This window comes from Bos indicus, chromosome 16 (assembly GCF_029378745.1).
Source record: "Bos indicus isolate NIAB-ARS_2022 breed Sahiwal x Tharparkar chromosome 16, NIAB-ARS_B.indTharparkar_mat_pri_1.0, whole genome shotgun sequence".
In the NCBI taxonomy this organism is placed as follows: Eukaryota; Metazoa; Chordata; class Mammalia; order Artiodactyla; family Bovidae; genus Bos; species Bos indicus.
Window position 1 is genome coordinate 17,354,027 of NC_091775.1, and position 18,396 is coordinate 17,372,422.

Genomic DNA, 18,396 nt, shown 5'->3' on the forward strand with positions numbered 1-18,396 from the left:
TTCACTTTTCTTCATTTCTTCTGTCCCTTCTAAGTTGACCTTACTGCTTGTCCAGGCAAGGGTACACAGAAATTGTATGCACTGCTTCAATTTTCTATACTACACAACAGCAGCAAAAGAACAAAATCCAAAGATTTAGATCCAAGCTTCATAAAAAATACCAACTCCTCTTTAGCCTCATTAATTATATACAAATTATCTTCCTCATTCTTTTCAGAGTTTTGTGCTACTACACTATATTTTAGCTAAACAATAAGGATATAATATTATTCAATCATTAATTAGTAAATTAGCAATTGGAATAATTGTGTATAGTCTCAATCCTCAAATTCTGTTGTTCCATGTAGGAATTGCTGTCTTTGTAACCTCACACAGAGCAGGGGTGAAGGTACAGTAGGAACTGAGATAATTTTCTGGGAAAATGTTAACTAATATCACATCATCTCTACTTCTCAATGTAATAAACTGAAGCTTGACTGTGTCAGTCACATTATGTGACTTTTCAAAGCTGTTTAACATTATTTGGCTGGCCTTGTTCCAATACCATTGTTTTAAATGTCAATTTTAGGAGCTGGCATAAAAGTAATAGAACTTGGTCCAAGAATTATTTGATTTGAGATGAATTCAATTCTTAAAAAGTCTAGACAGCAGAATGATATTTTGCAGTAGGTGTTTAGAAAAGTGGTAAGTTCATAAACATTCAGAGAGCAGCTTTCCAATAGTGGGCTTGAGCTCATATGCTCTATGCATTGAAATGTCTTATCTCAAACAAGATGGCTAATCTGGACAACAACATCTGCCATAAATTGCATTGCATTTTTTATTATAACTTCCTAGCCAGAATTTGTTATCATGAAGTTATTGTCCTTAATTCTATATATTAGAATTGCTGGAAGAAATGCTTGAAAGTTGTAGAGATAAAGCACTGGAGTTTTGTGAGGCAGGATAAGTTGAATCATGAGGTTAATGGACTTTAAATACATGTTCTGAGAAAGAAAGTTGGTCTTTGAGACTGATTGGATGATCACAAGAAGGTATAAGAGGCACAGATGTATTGCTCAAATAATACTTCTTGTTAGCTTTATTGTTACTAAAAAATAGCCTTCTGGCTTGACTCTTACGTGTGTGTGTGTGTGTGTGTGTGTGTGTGTGTGTGTGTGTGTATGCTCAGTTGTGTCTTAATTTTTGTGACCTGATACATGGACTGTAGCCCACCAGGCTCCTCTGTCCATGGGATTTCCCAGTCAAGAATACTGGAGCTGGTTGCTACTTCCTCCTCCAGGGCATCTTCCCAACCCCGGGATCAAACTTACACCTCTTGCATCTCCTGCATTAGTAGGTGGATTCTTTACCACTGCTCCATCTGGGAATCCCATGACTCTTATTTCCTAAGCTAGTACATTATCAATAATGTTTCTACAGCATGAAGAGGTCAGTGATTGATATTAGCTTTACTGACTTAGAAATAGAGCCTTGTAATAAAGCTCTTAGAGGAATCCCTGTGAAATATGGCAATTAATCATGCTCGTTTACAGTGAGAATGGAACTGGCACACTTTGGGGAACACCTAAAGTTCTCAGTATTAACTTGCACATAAACCTAATTTCCAAATGCCAATGGTCTGTATGCCTATCTGTGTATGAGAACAGAAATTGTTTCTCATTTCTTTATTTATAAGAAATAACCTCAGGTAGGGCCAAATATTCATTAAATATATATCTTAAAGTATATGAAACACATACAGACACATCCTTTGGAATTCATTTCATATTGCTATGTAATGCACTTGCAGCAATCACCTCCAGGCTTCCCTTCCAGAATTTAGAAGCTAGCTCACTGTTACTAAGCCAAATAATTCATAATATTTGTGTTGAGTAGTCATGAAAATATCAAAAGTAAAATTGGGATATAATTCTTCAATATTAGCAGAAACATTGCTTCTTTAAAAAGGCAGCATAAATGATTGGTCTTCTCAATTTACCTGAACATTTGCAATTAATGTACAGTAAAATTTTGTGAATATACTGTCATAGGAGTCAGAGATTCAAGCACTCTGTAGAATGTGGAGTTTTTCAACCTTAGCGTTATCTAATGTTTATGATATAAGTATCATGCTGGGAAGCAGTCTATTAAGCATTATTTTTTACTTGTAATGACATATTTGAGAATTCTGATGACTATATAATGAAGTTATTAATAATGCATATTATTGATAATAAAGTCAACCTTTACTCTCTAAGAATATCCCACTTTTGACATTTATGATTCCTTATAAATGATGATTTACCATATGAAATGCAGATTTTGGCATTCTGATTAATAATTTTTCTTCTTGGATTCTTGAGATCAGATATTTAAAAGATGGTAAGAATTACAATAGTTTACTAAGATATAAAAACATGTGTTAAGCATTTAGACTTGTGCTTATTCCACCTGGTATTTGTTTGCCCTGTAACACAAACTCCAAACAAGGTTTACATCATTCTATGCTATCTTCACTAGCTCAAATCATAGTACACAGGATTGTTGTAAAAGTTAAGAAGTCAGGATGGGGAGCTTATGTATACCTGTGATGGATTCATTTTGATATTTGGAAAAACTAATACAATTATGTAAAGTTTAAAAATAAAATAAAATTAAAAAAAAGAAGTAGAGACATAGAGTGCCCTATCTCTAAGCATAATAAACATTATGATTTTCATAATTTTGTAAATTTGTATAATAAGCTGAATTTTGTACAAGAATTATTTGACTTATTTATATTTCTGTTGCTATGTTAATATTGGCAAACATTATAGCCACTAATTTTTCTTAAAGAATATTGCCTATGAGATATATTATATAGGTATTCTTTAAGAAATAATATATAGATGGACATTTGTTATAAAATAAGGAAAGCAAAGACAGATAAATTGTATGCTAGTTTGGTCAACAAAATAATTAGAAAATTATAGAATTTAGGCTGAGGCTAACAAATAAATATGTTAGCTAAGGGCTATAGTATTTCTTACTATCAAAACACTATTATAATAGCACTATATATATTTTAAGAATTTAATCATCATATCAATCTTTCAGTCTGAAATTATTATTAAGCATGCAATTTGCATAAAGCCAAACAGCTAGTAAGTTAAGTATTGAAACTTGAACCCAGCCTCTCTTCAAATCCATACTGTAACCATTAGAAAGATAAGATGATCAGTAACAAAATCAAATATTATTAAAAAGGAAACAGGCTTATGAAGAAAACAAAGTAAGTAAATGAGTATATATTTACAAATATCATATTAGTAATATTGAGAACCTAAGAAGATTTGGTAATTTGCAATATTATTAGAGATAACATTAAAGAGGCAGAAAACATTTTAAAGTACAAATACATTTTGGAAAATTTAAAATAGCATCAGTGGGACTAGCTCAGAAAAACAACACTTTGCTAAAAAATTCTAAGATGTGTTTTATATTAATTTGATTGATTCAGAACTTGTAAGGAGAAATGATAATCAGTAATAATACTGATATCAGGTAAATGAAAGTCAATCAAAAATGTTAAGATGAACAGCTAGAAAAATTTGTATTGATTCAAACCAACTATTTTAGAATGAATCATATATGTCTATACAAATAACAAATCAACATTCTATATGAAGAAAAAGCTTAAAGAGTTACAACTCTTACAGGAGAAATTGAAGATCATCCAATTAAACAGTGACACTTTGACACTCCATCCTCATAAAAAAAAGGTAAATTTTTAAAAAAATATTCTTTTAAAGTATACACAATTATTAACCAACAAATAACCTTGGTGTGCTCCCAATGAATCTGAATATAATTTAAAGATTGTAAGTATACAGTGTAAATTACCCAGAAAACAGTGGAAATAATTTAGAAGTCAAAAAATAAAAAGGTAATCAGAAATCCTATATATATAAAATAAAAATTGGAAAAATATCAGCAAATTCAAAGAACAAGACCAAAAGCTGTCATTGAAATAACTGCCAACCCATGTGGTCTAATGGACATTTATACAACCTTGCGCCTGAAAATAGCAGAGTGCACGTAGCTTATAATTTCAAACTGAAGGTTCACCAAGATAAACCACATTCTGAAGCTTAAAACTAATTTCAAAAAGTATAAACAAGTAGATTTCATACAGAGTATGTTTTCTGAGAACAATGAAATTGAACCAACATTCATAACAAAAAGATATCTGGGATAATTTCCAAATATTTGGAAAATAAAAAGATTCTAAGTAACTCATAGATCAGAATCACACAGGAAATTAGCAAATATTTTGTGGAATAAAAGCTAAAGCACAATGTATTGAAATTTGTGAAGCATAACTAAAAGATAATTAGGAGAAAAAGATTGCACCATTAAAAATGTTTATCAGAAAGGAAAGGAACTCTCCAGATATTTAAGAAATACATAACACCAGTGAGGCACAATTTTCCAGAGAAGTGGGGAGAAAAATGAAGAGAGGGAACATATTTCCACTGGTTTTAAGAGATTAGGATAAACTTATTCTTAACCATAATGAGAACATTATAAACTAGTAAAAGTCCACAGCATTCTCAGTCTGAACTTAGAAGAAAAACTCCTGAACAATATTGTTTCAACTAAATCCACAATGTTAGATTTATTCCAGGATTGAAAGTTTGTTTTCAACATGAAAATCAATCTACAATTCACCATGTAAATAGAATAAATAAATAACATTATATCAATAGATGCAGAAAAATCCTATGATAAAAAATTCAACTATATTTTGTGATTTATAAACTCTCAGTGAAGTAGGCATAGAAGAAACTTTTATAGACAGTAATGTCCTTGAAACAAGAACTGAAACTTTTTCACTTTCCTTCCTTTAATGACTGATTCAGTACCTGATGCACCCTAAGGGATTAATAAAATATGCTTTAATGAAAATGTAAGCATGGCAAACTTTTTCAAAAAGTAGTTACAAAGAAAAAAAAATAAGATGCTAAGATGTGAACCTTATCAAGCAACCATAATTTAGTGGGAAAGTAATTTTTCAATAGTAGAAAGAGGAAACCTGGTGGTTCACTGATAAAGAACCCACCTGCCAATGCAGGAGACATGGGTTCAATTCCTGGGTTGGGAAGATACCCCTGGAGAAGGAAAGGACAATCTACTCCAGTATTCTTGCCTAGGAAATCCCATGGACAGAGGATCTGATGAGCTATAATCCATGGGGTCGCAAAAGAGATGGACACGACTTAGCAACTAAACAATGACAACAGAATAGAAAAAAAAAAAAAGAAAAAGAAAGGCATTTTAGTGAGATAACAAAGGAGAGTTTCAAGGACTGTTCTCATCACAGAAATAGTGAAAAGGGAGTTTCCTGTTCAGGGACTACCCTCCACACTGCCATTAACAAGTTTTAAAAGAAACCCCCAGAATGGCCCCACAATCATCATCACTGCATCTCTAATGTCTACCAAGACCATTTCAATATATCCTCTTTTCCTTGTGAATGTTGGTTACTGTAATATGCCTCACACTTCTCAATCATTGCCCCCCATGCACTCTCAGTGTATACCAAGCCATTTGGCCTTCTCCCCATCTCTTCCCATCTATAAGCCCTTTCAGTGGGACTGCTGGAATTCACGTTCCAGCATTTAATTAACCCTCTCTGTCTTCAACTTCTGTTCTGAATATTCTCTGCATTGTTTAGTATGGACAGAAATTCAGCTCATCCCTGACTACCAAGAGGTCAGGTCTTAGTCCTCCTCTCTGTCTACATTAACTTGGGGAATACACATTTCAGTAAATATAATTATATTTTGCCCACTAGATCAATGACCCGACCCAGATATTTGAATGGTTTCAAAAGTGGTTGTGGGTCTTTACTGTAGCACATGGTAAGTGTTGTCATCTCTCATATCCTCAAAAATATTCAGTAATTTGCCCCATTACTCCTTCGAATCCCATGCCATGTTTCTTTGCTCCTCTGTATAGCAAAACACTTCTCCTCAGAAGGGTTATTTGTACTCAGTTCCCCAGTTCCTGACTCCCAATCCTTCTTCAAGTCATTCCAATTAAACTTCAATTCTTAAGACTCAAAGTTTCTCTTATCAATCTGACTCTGTTGAGGGGATTACAGCCACATAGTAATTTAAACAGAGAAAGCTTAATATTGAAAAATTATTAGTTATAACAGTGGACTGGAGTAATAAGGGTATAGCTATTGAGAAGTAAGAAAATACTAAATAGAATAGAAATAACAGATATAAAGAGCAGCCAATACCCCTGGGGCTGAGAAAGGGCACTCAAGATACCATCCCCCCACCACACCCTCAGGACTGAGACCTTCATCTTGTTGGAAAAGGTAGGACCTTGGCACACAGGATGGCAAGGAAGTTACTATGATGCTGCAGAGGCAGAAATTGATGAAATTCTGTCTTCATTAACTTTCTTGCAGTAGGCCCTCCAGGATGCTGAGAAAACCATTCACAGGTAGGTGCCTCATACGGGGAATGACCATCTCTCAGAGGACATGCTGAGGACAGCCACCAGCCCTTGGGTCTTGCTGGCTGTTGTTCACTGCAAGAACAAGCCCTGGGAAAGGTGTGAGCACCCCAGGAACCTAGTGATAGAGAAAACCAGATGTGCAGAACCAGAATCAGAAAGTTTATTTTGTTAACTATTGTCTCATTTGTGCTGTGTACAAAATTTAGTTCTTACTATTACTCATTTTAGTTTTTTGGGATAAATAAATGCATACCCCAGCCTTCCCTTGTAGCTCAGTTGGTAAAGAATCTGCCTACAATGCAGGAGACTCAGGTTCGATTCCTGTGTCGGGAAGATGCCCTGGAGAATGAAATGGCAACCCACTCCAGTGTTCTTGCCTGGAGAATCCCATGGACAGAGGAGCCTGGCAGACTACAGCCCATAAGGTTGCAAAAGTCGGACACGGCTTGGTGACTAAACCATCACCATCAACAAGAATTGCATATAATTATGTTCATTTAGCTAAAGCAAACAAAATCGCCAATTACAGTCTGATGAGTCAATCAAAATATTGGTTCTTTTAACCTATCTGAATTTTTATCCTCTGCTTGAATGTTTGTTTCTCTTTTAATATCATGTGATTAAAATATAAATTCATTTACAAATACCCAGTTCCTGAGAAATGGGCAAAAAGGTAAGGATTTGTCTAAAGAATTTAAAAGAATGACTGAACAAATCCATAAATAAATTTATAAAGATGGCCTACATACATATGAAGTTTGATGTATTCCCACCAGTAGTCATAGGTGTAAATTTAAATAGGCACTTGTCCACACACATCAAAATAACAGAAAAAGAAAAGCACACAAAAACCTCAATAGAGGCAGCCACCATCTCTACTGTAGTCCCCTTAGGAAACACACTGGTGATGTTTTTTAAGAACTTTAAAATATGTTCATAAACTTTGATGCTTCAATTACTATTTCAAGACTCCAAAATGAGAAAATAACTTAAACATGGACAGTAATATATAAAAATATCATGTTTGTACACTGTCATCACAAAGTTAACCAATGTCACTATCTTTAAATTAGAAAGACAAAACACCCAATAGTAGACATGTATTCAAATCTTGTTAGTATGCAGTTATTAAAAATAGTATTTTGCATTATGTTAACTGAAGTGGAAAATGCAAATAAAATAATTTTTAAATGTTCAGGTATTTATTAATTAACACATGTGATTTGATTCAGGTTTAAAGATGCGTAAATATAATCTTCAACTCAATTACCTACATAAAAGGACACACCGAACATCAAAACAGTGAATCAGTTATATTTTGTGTACATTGTCCCTTGTCCTTTCATTTCTGTATAAGTGTGTGTTACATGCATAATTACACAGTATGCTTAATGAACTTGCAATAAAACTGTTAAGTACCCTCAATATATTTTGGAGGTGAGAAATATTACAAATTTTAGGCCACAGTGGTTTTATTAATGTACTTTCTATAAGCATATATTTTTCCCTTGTTAAGTGTTAATTTGTTCGTTTTTATTTTAAAACATTAAGAGAGAGCCCGCTATTAGGAGATAGCCCAGATTTTTATAATCTTAACCCACAGTAAATAATGTTGCAATGAACACCTCTGTACATATCTTACCAGGGGTTCTGAAAGGTAGCCTCCCAGAACTGGAATTTCTGATCCAAAATAAACGAACATGTTAAAATAGGATGACAACATCCAAATTGTCCTCAGATATACTGTTACATTTATACTTCTGTTAATTGTTTATAATAGCACCAGTTCTTGTTTGCCTACATCCACACTAAGATTGGATGCTATCAATCAATTAATCCTTATCTATATAAGAATAAGTAAAACCATTTCATTGCTTCCTCAACCTAAATTTTCTGATTACTGTGATTCCAAATATTCACTGTCATATTTATATAGCTTATATTTACTTTTTTTTCTGTGAATTCTACTTACAATCTCATTCAATCACTGCACAATTTAAGTGGAGTGTAGAAGGAAACAAAAATTATTTTCTATAAAAATGTCTTTTTCTTGTATAACTTTTCTAATTAGGAAAGAATAAACCACAGATTTACCAGGACAATACAATGTCTTTTTCACAACAGCAACACAATGTGACTAGAATCACACTCATAAATACCTCCCATGACAAAACAAATGCCGTATGTACAGCAATCATTCATTTTGCATTGACAAATCATTTTTTTACCAGCTACATATGGTCAATTTCTCTTTTTTATGTTGTATCTTTTTCAATTGCACCTAGGAGTCATTTTAATATAGATAATTGAATTGCAGTTAATTCTCCATCTGGTGTTCCAGATTGGTTACTTACTACTGCTGATTTGAGGCTGATATTTTTCATTTATATTACTTGATCATTTTATTCACTGGCACATCTCTAACAGTATGTGACATTTACAAAGCATATCATGTGAGCACAGTTTAAAATTCCCAAAGCACAATTCCCTTTTGAAGCACTTGGAGGTCTTACACAAGCCCTTATATGATTCTATTTCTGTTTTTTAAATCACCACAACTTATAATTTACTTGTGAAGTATAATCTTAAAGAAAATTTATGAACAGATATTTAGAAACTAGCATATGATATAGTATTTTAATATATACAGTATGTTATAGATCCAGCAAATGTTCTTGATGAGTTGGTTTACCTGAAAATTATCTATGAAATCTGATCAGAAAACTCAAATTTGAAAATAATGCCTCATTAGATATAGACCTAGTACCATGGATTCAATTGTCCTACTAATCAATCATCATTTTTAATGTTTGAACAATGAATTACAGGTTTAAAGTACTTTCACTTGATTTGTATAAGGTAAGTTAGGGATCTTGTATTTTTGTGAAAGAATTAATTTGAGCCAGAGAAAGTTTAGTTAACCTATCAACTTTTTTTAATAATTTGCAAATTAGATACTCTTTTCACATTTTAGTGTCATAATTGTGCTAGCTATACTTCCATTTTAAGGTTTCTTGGAGGACTAAAAGATAATTGTTAAAAATAAATTGAATATATATTTGTTATTTCATTACTTTCTTTATTTTTCCCATTTCAGGGTTCATGAATCAAGTCTTATAGAACTTGAATTACTTGCCAAATTCAACATGTTTCAGAATCACCCAGAACCTGCTTCTCATTCCAGAAACTACTGTGTAAAAGGTGGCATAGATTATGGACAGTAGGCATTATTGGGACCAAGCTGCTTATTTTATAGCAGAAAAATTTGAGTCACAGATGTAATGGATTAACTCAAACACAGGCCACTAGACTTTCAGTTCAGTTCAGTTCAAACATTCAGTCATGTCCGACTCTCTGCAACCCCATGAATGGCAGCACGCCAGGCCTCCCTGTCCATCACCAACTCCCCGAGTTCACTCAGACTCAGGTCCATCGAGTCAGTGATGCCATCCAGCCATCTCATCCTCTGTCATCCCATTCTCCTCCTGCCCCCAATTCCTCCTAGCATGTCTTTTCCAATGAGTCAACTCTTCGCATGAGGCGGCCAAAGTACTGGAGTTTCAGCTTTAGCATCATTCCCTCCAAGGAAATCCCAGGGCTGATCTCCTTCAGAATGGACTAGTTGGATCTCCTTGCAGTCCAAGGGACTCTCAAGAGTCTTCTCCAACACCACAGTTCAAAAGCATCAGTTCTTCGGCACTCAGTGTTCTTCACAGTCCAACTCTCACATCCATACATGACCACTGGAAAAACCATAGCCTTGACTAGATGGACCTTTGTTGGCAAAGTAATGTCTCTGCTTTTCATACAGCCTTAATGTACTCCTTTTCCTATTTGGAACCATTCTGTTGTTCCATGTCCAGTTCTAACTGTTGCTTCCTGACCTGCATATAGGTTTCTCAAGAGGCAGGTCAGGTGGTCTGGTATTTCCATCTCTTTCAGAATTTTCCACAGTTTATTGTGATCCACACAGTCAAAGGCTTTGGCATAGTCAATAAAGCAGAAATAGATGTTTTTCTGGAACTCTCTTGCTTTTTCGATGATCCACTAGACTTTGACCAGGTCACAAATAATGATTATAACTTGGTGTTGTGTTTTGAGATATATTGATGTTGTAAACACAAAAAGGATACTGAGTACATAGGATTGAAGTAAAGTGCAATAGGTATTAAAATATTGAAGGATATGATTAATTTTGTTTTATGATCATTTATGGGAAATATTCTATTTTACATTTACCCTATTTAAAAATGTATACCTATGTATTTCCTTCACCATACCATTAGCCCATAATGAAGCCCTCCCCCTAGCTAATTTAAATTTGCAAGATAGCCTTTGAAAAGTGTCTATATTGTGTTTATATTATATCAAGCATCTCTAAACCAAGTTTCTCTAAACCAGGAACTCTTTCAAACATTTAAGCATATTATATGTAATTCTGGCTGAGTCCAGTTGCTGTTCACCTGAAACTATCATGTTGTTAATCAGCTAACCCCAATGCTAAATAAAGAATTTAAAAAGGAAAAAAAATTATCTTGCTTTCCTTGAGTATATATGGTATTCAGCAGAATTATTGTTTTATTATAAAACTCTCTGAATGAATAAATGCAATAGAAAGCCAAGTCCATTTTCATTTTATTTCTAATTTTTAAAAGTCTTAAATGCATCTTATAAGAGTTTGGCAATAATGTCTATGATATAATAATGTCACAAATAAAACATCTAAAGGTACATGTATTTTCTTTAATATATTATTTTAATTTTCATTTGCTAAAATAAATAATACGAGCAATTTCCATTCATCTGAAAGCATCATGGCAATTAAGAACACATTAGTAAAGCACAAATTTTTAGGTGTGCACATACATACACTGGCACACAAATATTTGCCATTGTGTGTGGAAATATCTAAATTAACTGTCATAAAATAAAGCAAATTGTCAGAGGCTTTACATTTCCAAGGAGTTATTTCTGATTACCTCTTTGAAGGGCTGGACATTTTTATGATTTGTGATGCAATGACCACATGTAAGCACTATACACCTTTGAAAAATATTCTGTTAACTGATTATTGGGGATATCAGTTAATGCATTTCTGATGTCAAAACATCAGTATTTCTGCTTTGTAAATTTACCTTTTCTTCATTAATCCTGAAAGCTATCCATCTTCAAGGGTGTCTCCAAGAAGTGTTTTCAAAGGACTTGGAGCTTGTGATAAGATTTCCTTGAGAAAAGGTCATAAAAACACTTGCATACCTACATCACAAAAAAAAAAGGTTGAAAATATTTATAAAATAAGAATAGAGGAATAACAGGTGAATTGATTACTCAAAAATAAAAGGAGACAGCATCTTTGAAAATGTGACTTCCAACACTGCATCATGTCAGACCTCTGGCTACTCCTGTCCTTAACTTTCAATTATCCTTACTTTTGTTGTACTATGCTAGTTAATGTGTACATGGTTTTTGAATAAATAATCTCAATATTAAATTGTATATTTCTCTTTAATCAGAGTTTGAAAAAATGTATTTAAAATATATAAGGTTATATGGCAAATTATTATTTTTCTAAAGCTCAGACTGGCATAACTTAGAACAATCATGGATTTGCAATGCAATAATTTAGCTATGATTGGATGTGCTAGAGTCTTTTAATTTCACGGCTTCAGTCACCCTCTGCAGTGATACTCTGGCCAGCTGATGTGAGAATTGACTCACTTGAAAAGACCCTGATGTTGGGAAAGATCGAAGGCAGGAGGATAAGGGGACAAAAGAGGATAAGATGGCTGGATGGCATCACCAGCTGGATGGACATGAGTTTGAGCAAGCTCCGGGAGTTGGTAATGGACAGGGAAGCCTGGCTTGCTGCAGTCCATGGGGTTGTAAAGAGTCGGAATAAACTGAGCGACTGAACTGAACTAAACCAGAATGTGCTTAATCATGTCTGACTCTGTGCAACCCCATGGAGTGTAGCCCACCAGGTTCCTCTGTCCATGGAATTCTCCAGGCAAGAATACTAGAATGGGTTACCATTTCCTCCTCCAGGGGATCTTCCCAACCCAGGGATTAAACCTGCATCTCCTGGGTCTTGTGCATTGTGGGTGTATTCTTTTACCTGATGAGCCATTGGGAAAGTTATGCTGGATGGACTTAAATTCCCTAAAATTCTATCCTTGGGTTAGTAGTGGCCACAGGAATGGTTTGCATAATTAAAATGGGGCTTCAAAGCATCAGAAACATTCTTTTTACACCAGGAAGTTCAGTGCCAGGTCTTGTACTATTGAAGTTCAAGGTTGTTTTCCCTGAATTTTCTGGCTTTTCTTCCTGACATGGGCAAAAGCCAGACCTTCTGTGCCTCTAGCTTCTGCTTGAAGTTTTTCACTGTCTTCTTCCACTCTGGGGACAGATGTACGCTTAGTTTCTTGACAAAAGGTTCTCCTGTAGGTCGCACATCTTTGAAATTGGAGACTTGGAGGCAGTGAGTATCAAAATGTGTCCTAGCTCATTTTCATGAGTTTCTATTTTTTTAGCCCACATCAATCTTTTCTTCCCCCATTATCTCACTATCTAACCTGCTGACTCAGGCCCAACATCAAATGCAAAGGAAGTAGTTTTGTATAAGCTGATCAATTGTTTCCCACTGCATAAAAAACAATCCTTATAATAAATCTACAGGTATATAGATGGATATGGGCTTATGTGTACATGGGCTTCCCGGACATCTCAGATGATAAGGGTTACAATGTCATTTACCAGGGTATCATTGAATTTCTATGAACCCAAATAAATTATTTGTCTTCTTGAAGTTGCTTGTTCGCTTGTGATTATTACATTTTTTTTTTCTTCTCATTATTAACCAGTTCAGTTTAGCCACTCGATCATGTCTATCTCTTTATGACTTCAAGGACTGCAGCAAGCCAGGCTTCCCTGTCCATCATCAACTCCCAGAGCTTAGTCAAACTCATGTCCATTGAGTTGGTAAATACATCCAACCATCTCATCCTCTGTCATCCCTTTCTCCTCCTGCCTTCAATCTTTCCCAGCATCAGAATCTTTTCCAATGAGTCAGTTCTTTGCATCAGGTGGCCAAAGTATTGGAGTTTCAGCTTCAGCATCAGTCCTTCCAATGAATATTCAGGACTGATTTCCTTTAGTATTGACTGGTTGGATCTCCTTGCAGTCCAAGGGACTCTCAAGAGTCTTCAACATCACAGTTCAAAAGCATCAACTCTTTGGTGCTCAGCTTTCTTTAGAGTCCAACTCTCACATCCATACATGACTACTTGAAAAACCATAATTTGATTAGACAGACCTTTGTTGGCAAAGTAATTTCTCTGCTCTTTAATAAGCTGTCTGGGTTGGTCATAACTTTGCTTCCAAGGAGCAAGCATCTTTTAATTTCATGGCTGCAGTCACCATCGGCGGTGATTTTGGAGCCGCCAAAACTAAAGTCTGTCACTGTTTCCATTGTTTCCACTTCCATTCGCCATGAAGTGATGGGACAAGATGCCATAATCTTAGTTTTTTGAATGTTGAGTTTTAAGCCAGCTTTTTCACTCTCCTCTTTCACTTTCATCAGGAGGCTCTTTAGTTCTTCTTCACTTTCTGCCATAAGGGTGGTGTCATCTGCATATCTGAGGTTACTGATATTTTTCCTGGCAATCTAGCTTCCAGCTTGTGCTTCATCCAGTCCAGCATTTTTCATGATGTACTCTGCATATGTTACATAAGCAGGGTGATGTATATGGGCTTGACATACTCCTTTCCCTATTGGAACCAGTCTGTTGTTCCATGTCCAGTTCTAATTGTTGCTTCTTGACCAGCATACAGATTTCTCAGGATGCAGGTCAGGTGGTTGGTATTCCCATCTCTTTCAGAATTTTCCACAGTTTGTTGTGATCTACACAGTCAAAGGCTTTGGCATAGTCAATAAAGAAGTAGACATTTTTCTGGAACTCTCTCTTTTTCGATGATCCAACAGATGTTGGCAATTTGATCTCTGTTTTCTCTGCCTTTTCTAAATCCAGCTTGAACATCTGGATCAATATAATTCATTATTAATGCTTTTTCATTCAGTGTATTCATTAAAACCTCTTTATTATGTGATCCTTTGGCTAACATTAACTCATTTGAAATGCAAACATAATTTAGTCTTTCATGGGACAAGATGAGATGACAGTTAATCAATGATTGATTTTATCCTTAAGTTTTTCAACTGTCAAGGATAAAACATGTCAATCAGTGAGAACAAATGTACTATCAATTATAATTACTTGAACAAAAAAGTCACAAGTGTTCCTTCATCTTCCAAATATTAAAGCTAAGTTAGAATTAGCACTATTGAGTATTCAGTTCCAGTGTCCTATATATTACTTTAATTAGCAAAAAGAAATATTAAGTTACATTTACTTCTCAGACCTATCCATTGATTTTTTATATAAGCATTTTCTGTCCTTGACTTAGTAGTAAGGAGATATTTATCCTCTAATTGTATCCATAAGTTAAATATATTCATGAAATGATGAGAATGAGGATAGTCAGGAAGCTTGGAATTAGAAAACACTACCACTTACTATTCGAATAACCTTGGGCATATCACTTTATTTTCTAAACTTCAACTTTCATATTTCTGCTATGATGATTAATAAGTTAAAATTCAAAGGTTGTTAACAGTATAAACACAGCGTATCTATGAATACATCTCACAAAAGTACTATTCAGAAGAGGAAAAATAAATGTTTGAGTGCAGGAATACTTTTTTAAACCCAATATTTTAATATAGTTCTTGGTATTAACAAAAGGTATTACAAAGTTAAGTTTAACCCATCCTTTCTATAAGGGTTAAATTTTATATTCATGCTTCAAAGAAAGGCACCCAAAACAAAACGACAGAAAACTGCATTTCATATTACAAATGTTATATAAACAGATATACACACATTCACACACAAACTAGGAACATGGAAGTTTTAATAAATAATGGAATGTTGTGGCCTTAAATCAATTCTTTTTTATAAACTTTAAATACTTGGGATTTTTTTTTTTGTATTGCTTTTGTTTAGCTGCTTAATTTTGGAGGGCTTTCTTGAACATATGTACTTCAACAATATCCATTACTAAAAAAATTTACTTTTATAAACATTTCGCTGTAGACACCCTTATCTATGCTGTGAGTGCAAGCATTCTAAAAAATGTAACTCCTTAAAGTAACTCACTGAACAATTTGCAACCTTGAGATATGTAATTCATCATGTCAAAAGCCAGGTACTCAGTCCCCCAGGGCCCTGGAGTCTAAAGTTGTGAGGATGTGAGTTTTTGAGTACTATAAGGAGCCAAAGGATTACAGAAATAGCCAGGCATTCTCCATCTTTGCTTCTAGACAGCCAACACATACGGCTCCTGTCACAAGGCAATTTTTAGTGACCACTAGAGCCTTTCAAATGGAAATCCCCTGACCTTGAGCATGGGCAGTTTGGCAACATCCGCACTTGTTCAGAAAGATCTTTGAGTAATTTGAAGTGACTCAAAACACTGTTAACTTGAGGCAAATTTTCATGCATTGCTTAAAAAAACAGAAATTAAAAGCTAATGAAAGTCAGCAGTTAACGTGGAAATCTGGGAAAACATATCTTCTTTAATAGAGACAAAACTAAATGTTACACCCATGGAGAAAAAAAAAACAAGATAAAAAGGAACTGACATTTGATCTAGAGTAGAAATTATATATCACTTGGATGCATACCCTTGTTTCTTCTCTGTCTGGAAAATCAATTTACAAGAGTTTTCTCTGTAGTGACATGGCCAGGTTTGGGGTTAAGAGCACAATCAAACAAAATTTCTGGACATCTTCCCTTTCTCACCCCACCTCATGACTCCCCTTTAGCTGTAATTCCATGAATTCCAACGTTAATGAGATAAGAACAGATGGTAGTCTACACACATTTTAAGTAAGAACTTTTAAAAGAAAGCAATATACTACTGCCCCATAATTGTAGAATCATGCAAAATTTCAAAGCATGCTTAGAGTAAATTTTGACAAAATTTAAGTTTGTCTCTTTTCTGCCTCTTTTTTTAAATATTAAAATTGTTCTGTATACCTGTGGCGATTCATGTTGACGTATGGCAAAACCAATACAATATTGTAAAGTAATTAATCTCCAATTAAAATAAATCAATTTATATTAAAAAATTGTTTTGTTGAATTCTTGTAGCTTTTGCCTCTCCCATAATGTTATTAGCCCATATCTCTTTATAACCAATGATCGGATTTTCTAGGAGATGATGATTGGAGAACTTGGACTAGAATTTTTGCTTTCTGTTTAACAAACATTTATATTAACTATTTCATCTTCATGTAGACTCTTAAAGTCATAGGGTATAGCTTCAGCCATTGGCATTGAAATATGCCCAAATGGATGCATACTCCAAAATCATGTTGCCATAGGATATATTTTAGATAGCAATTTGTGTGTCCTTATTTCCAAGACTGATTAGAAAAAGGTAATAATTAAGTGTAGCATGCTTAGCATTCCAAAAAGAAATATAAGAATTTCAGTGTCTAAATATAGTCTAAAAATAAAAGAACACATAATTACATATTTAGATGTGTTCTCAGTCAGTCATGTCTGACTCTCTGCTACCCCATAGACTATAGTCCTCTAGACTCCTCTGTCCATGTGGATTTTTAGACAAGAATACTGGAGTAGGTTGCCATTTTCTCCTCCAGAAGATCTTCCCAAACCAGGGATCCAACCCACATTTCTTGCATTGAAGGCGGATTCTTTACCACTGAGCCACCTGGAATGGAATATAACCACAACCAAATTATTCATAAAAGGAAAACAAGGAATTATCCACAAACGGTTAAAAAAAAAGAGAGAGAGAGAACAAAGAGCAAATGCTAACTGGCTTTGTATTTTTTTTATTTAATTATTCTAGTGTATTATCCAGTTTAAAACTGAGTTTTTAGGAGAGTAGGACCATAAAGAAGGCTGTGCATGGAAGAATTGATGCTTTTGGACTATGGTGTTGGAGAAGACTCTTGAGAGTCTCTTGGACTGCAAGATTGAATCAGTCAATCCTAAAGGAAATCAACCCTGAATACACATTGGAAGGACTGATGCTGAAGCTAAAGCTGAAGCTCTGATACTTTGGCCACCTGATGCGAAGAACTGACTCATTGGAAAAGACCCTGATGCTGGAAAGGATTGAAGGCAAGAAGAGAAGGGGACAACAGAGGATGAGATGTTTGGATGGCATCACTGACTCAATCGACATGAGCTTGAGCAAGCTCTGGGAGATGGTGAAGGACAGGGAAGCCTGACACGCTGCATTCAAGGGGTCCCAAAGAGTTGGGCACGAATGAGCAACTGAACAACAAAATATTGAAATCCTAAGAAATTAGAGAAGTAGGAAAAACTTTAATGCCTTTTATTTTCCCTATACCAAATACAATTCTGAAAATGCAGAGGAGAGGGAACATAAACATTCCTGGGCCATTTTTGACAATATTTTACTTTCATATTGAGAAGGACAAGGTCGAATTTTATTGGACTAGTGGGTATAGTTTCATTAAGTGATCTTACAAACTCTTCCCCCGTGTACTGACACCGATGACGCACTATGTCTTGAATATTGAAACCCTAATGGAACATAAATGCCATTCCTTTTTTTTTTTTTTGCTAGAGACACAACTTAATAAAGCTACTGTCAACCAGCTACACCACACACATAGATAAACATATTTCAAGACTGGTGAATCTAGCAAAGCTTTTCACAATCATCTGTATTGCCAGTATTGAAGATTCATTCTTGTGGGGCATTCCTTATCACTTCAGTCTAAGTGTTGGATACATTTTTCTAGCCTGCATTGACATTACTCTCTTGCATAAACTCTTAGGA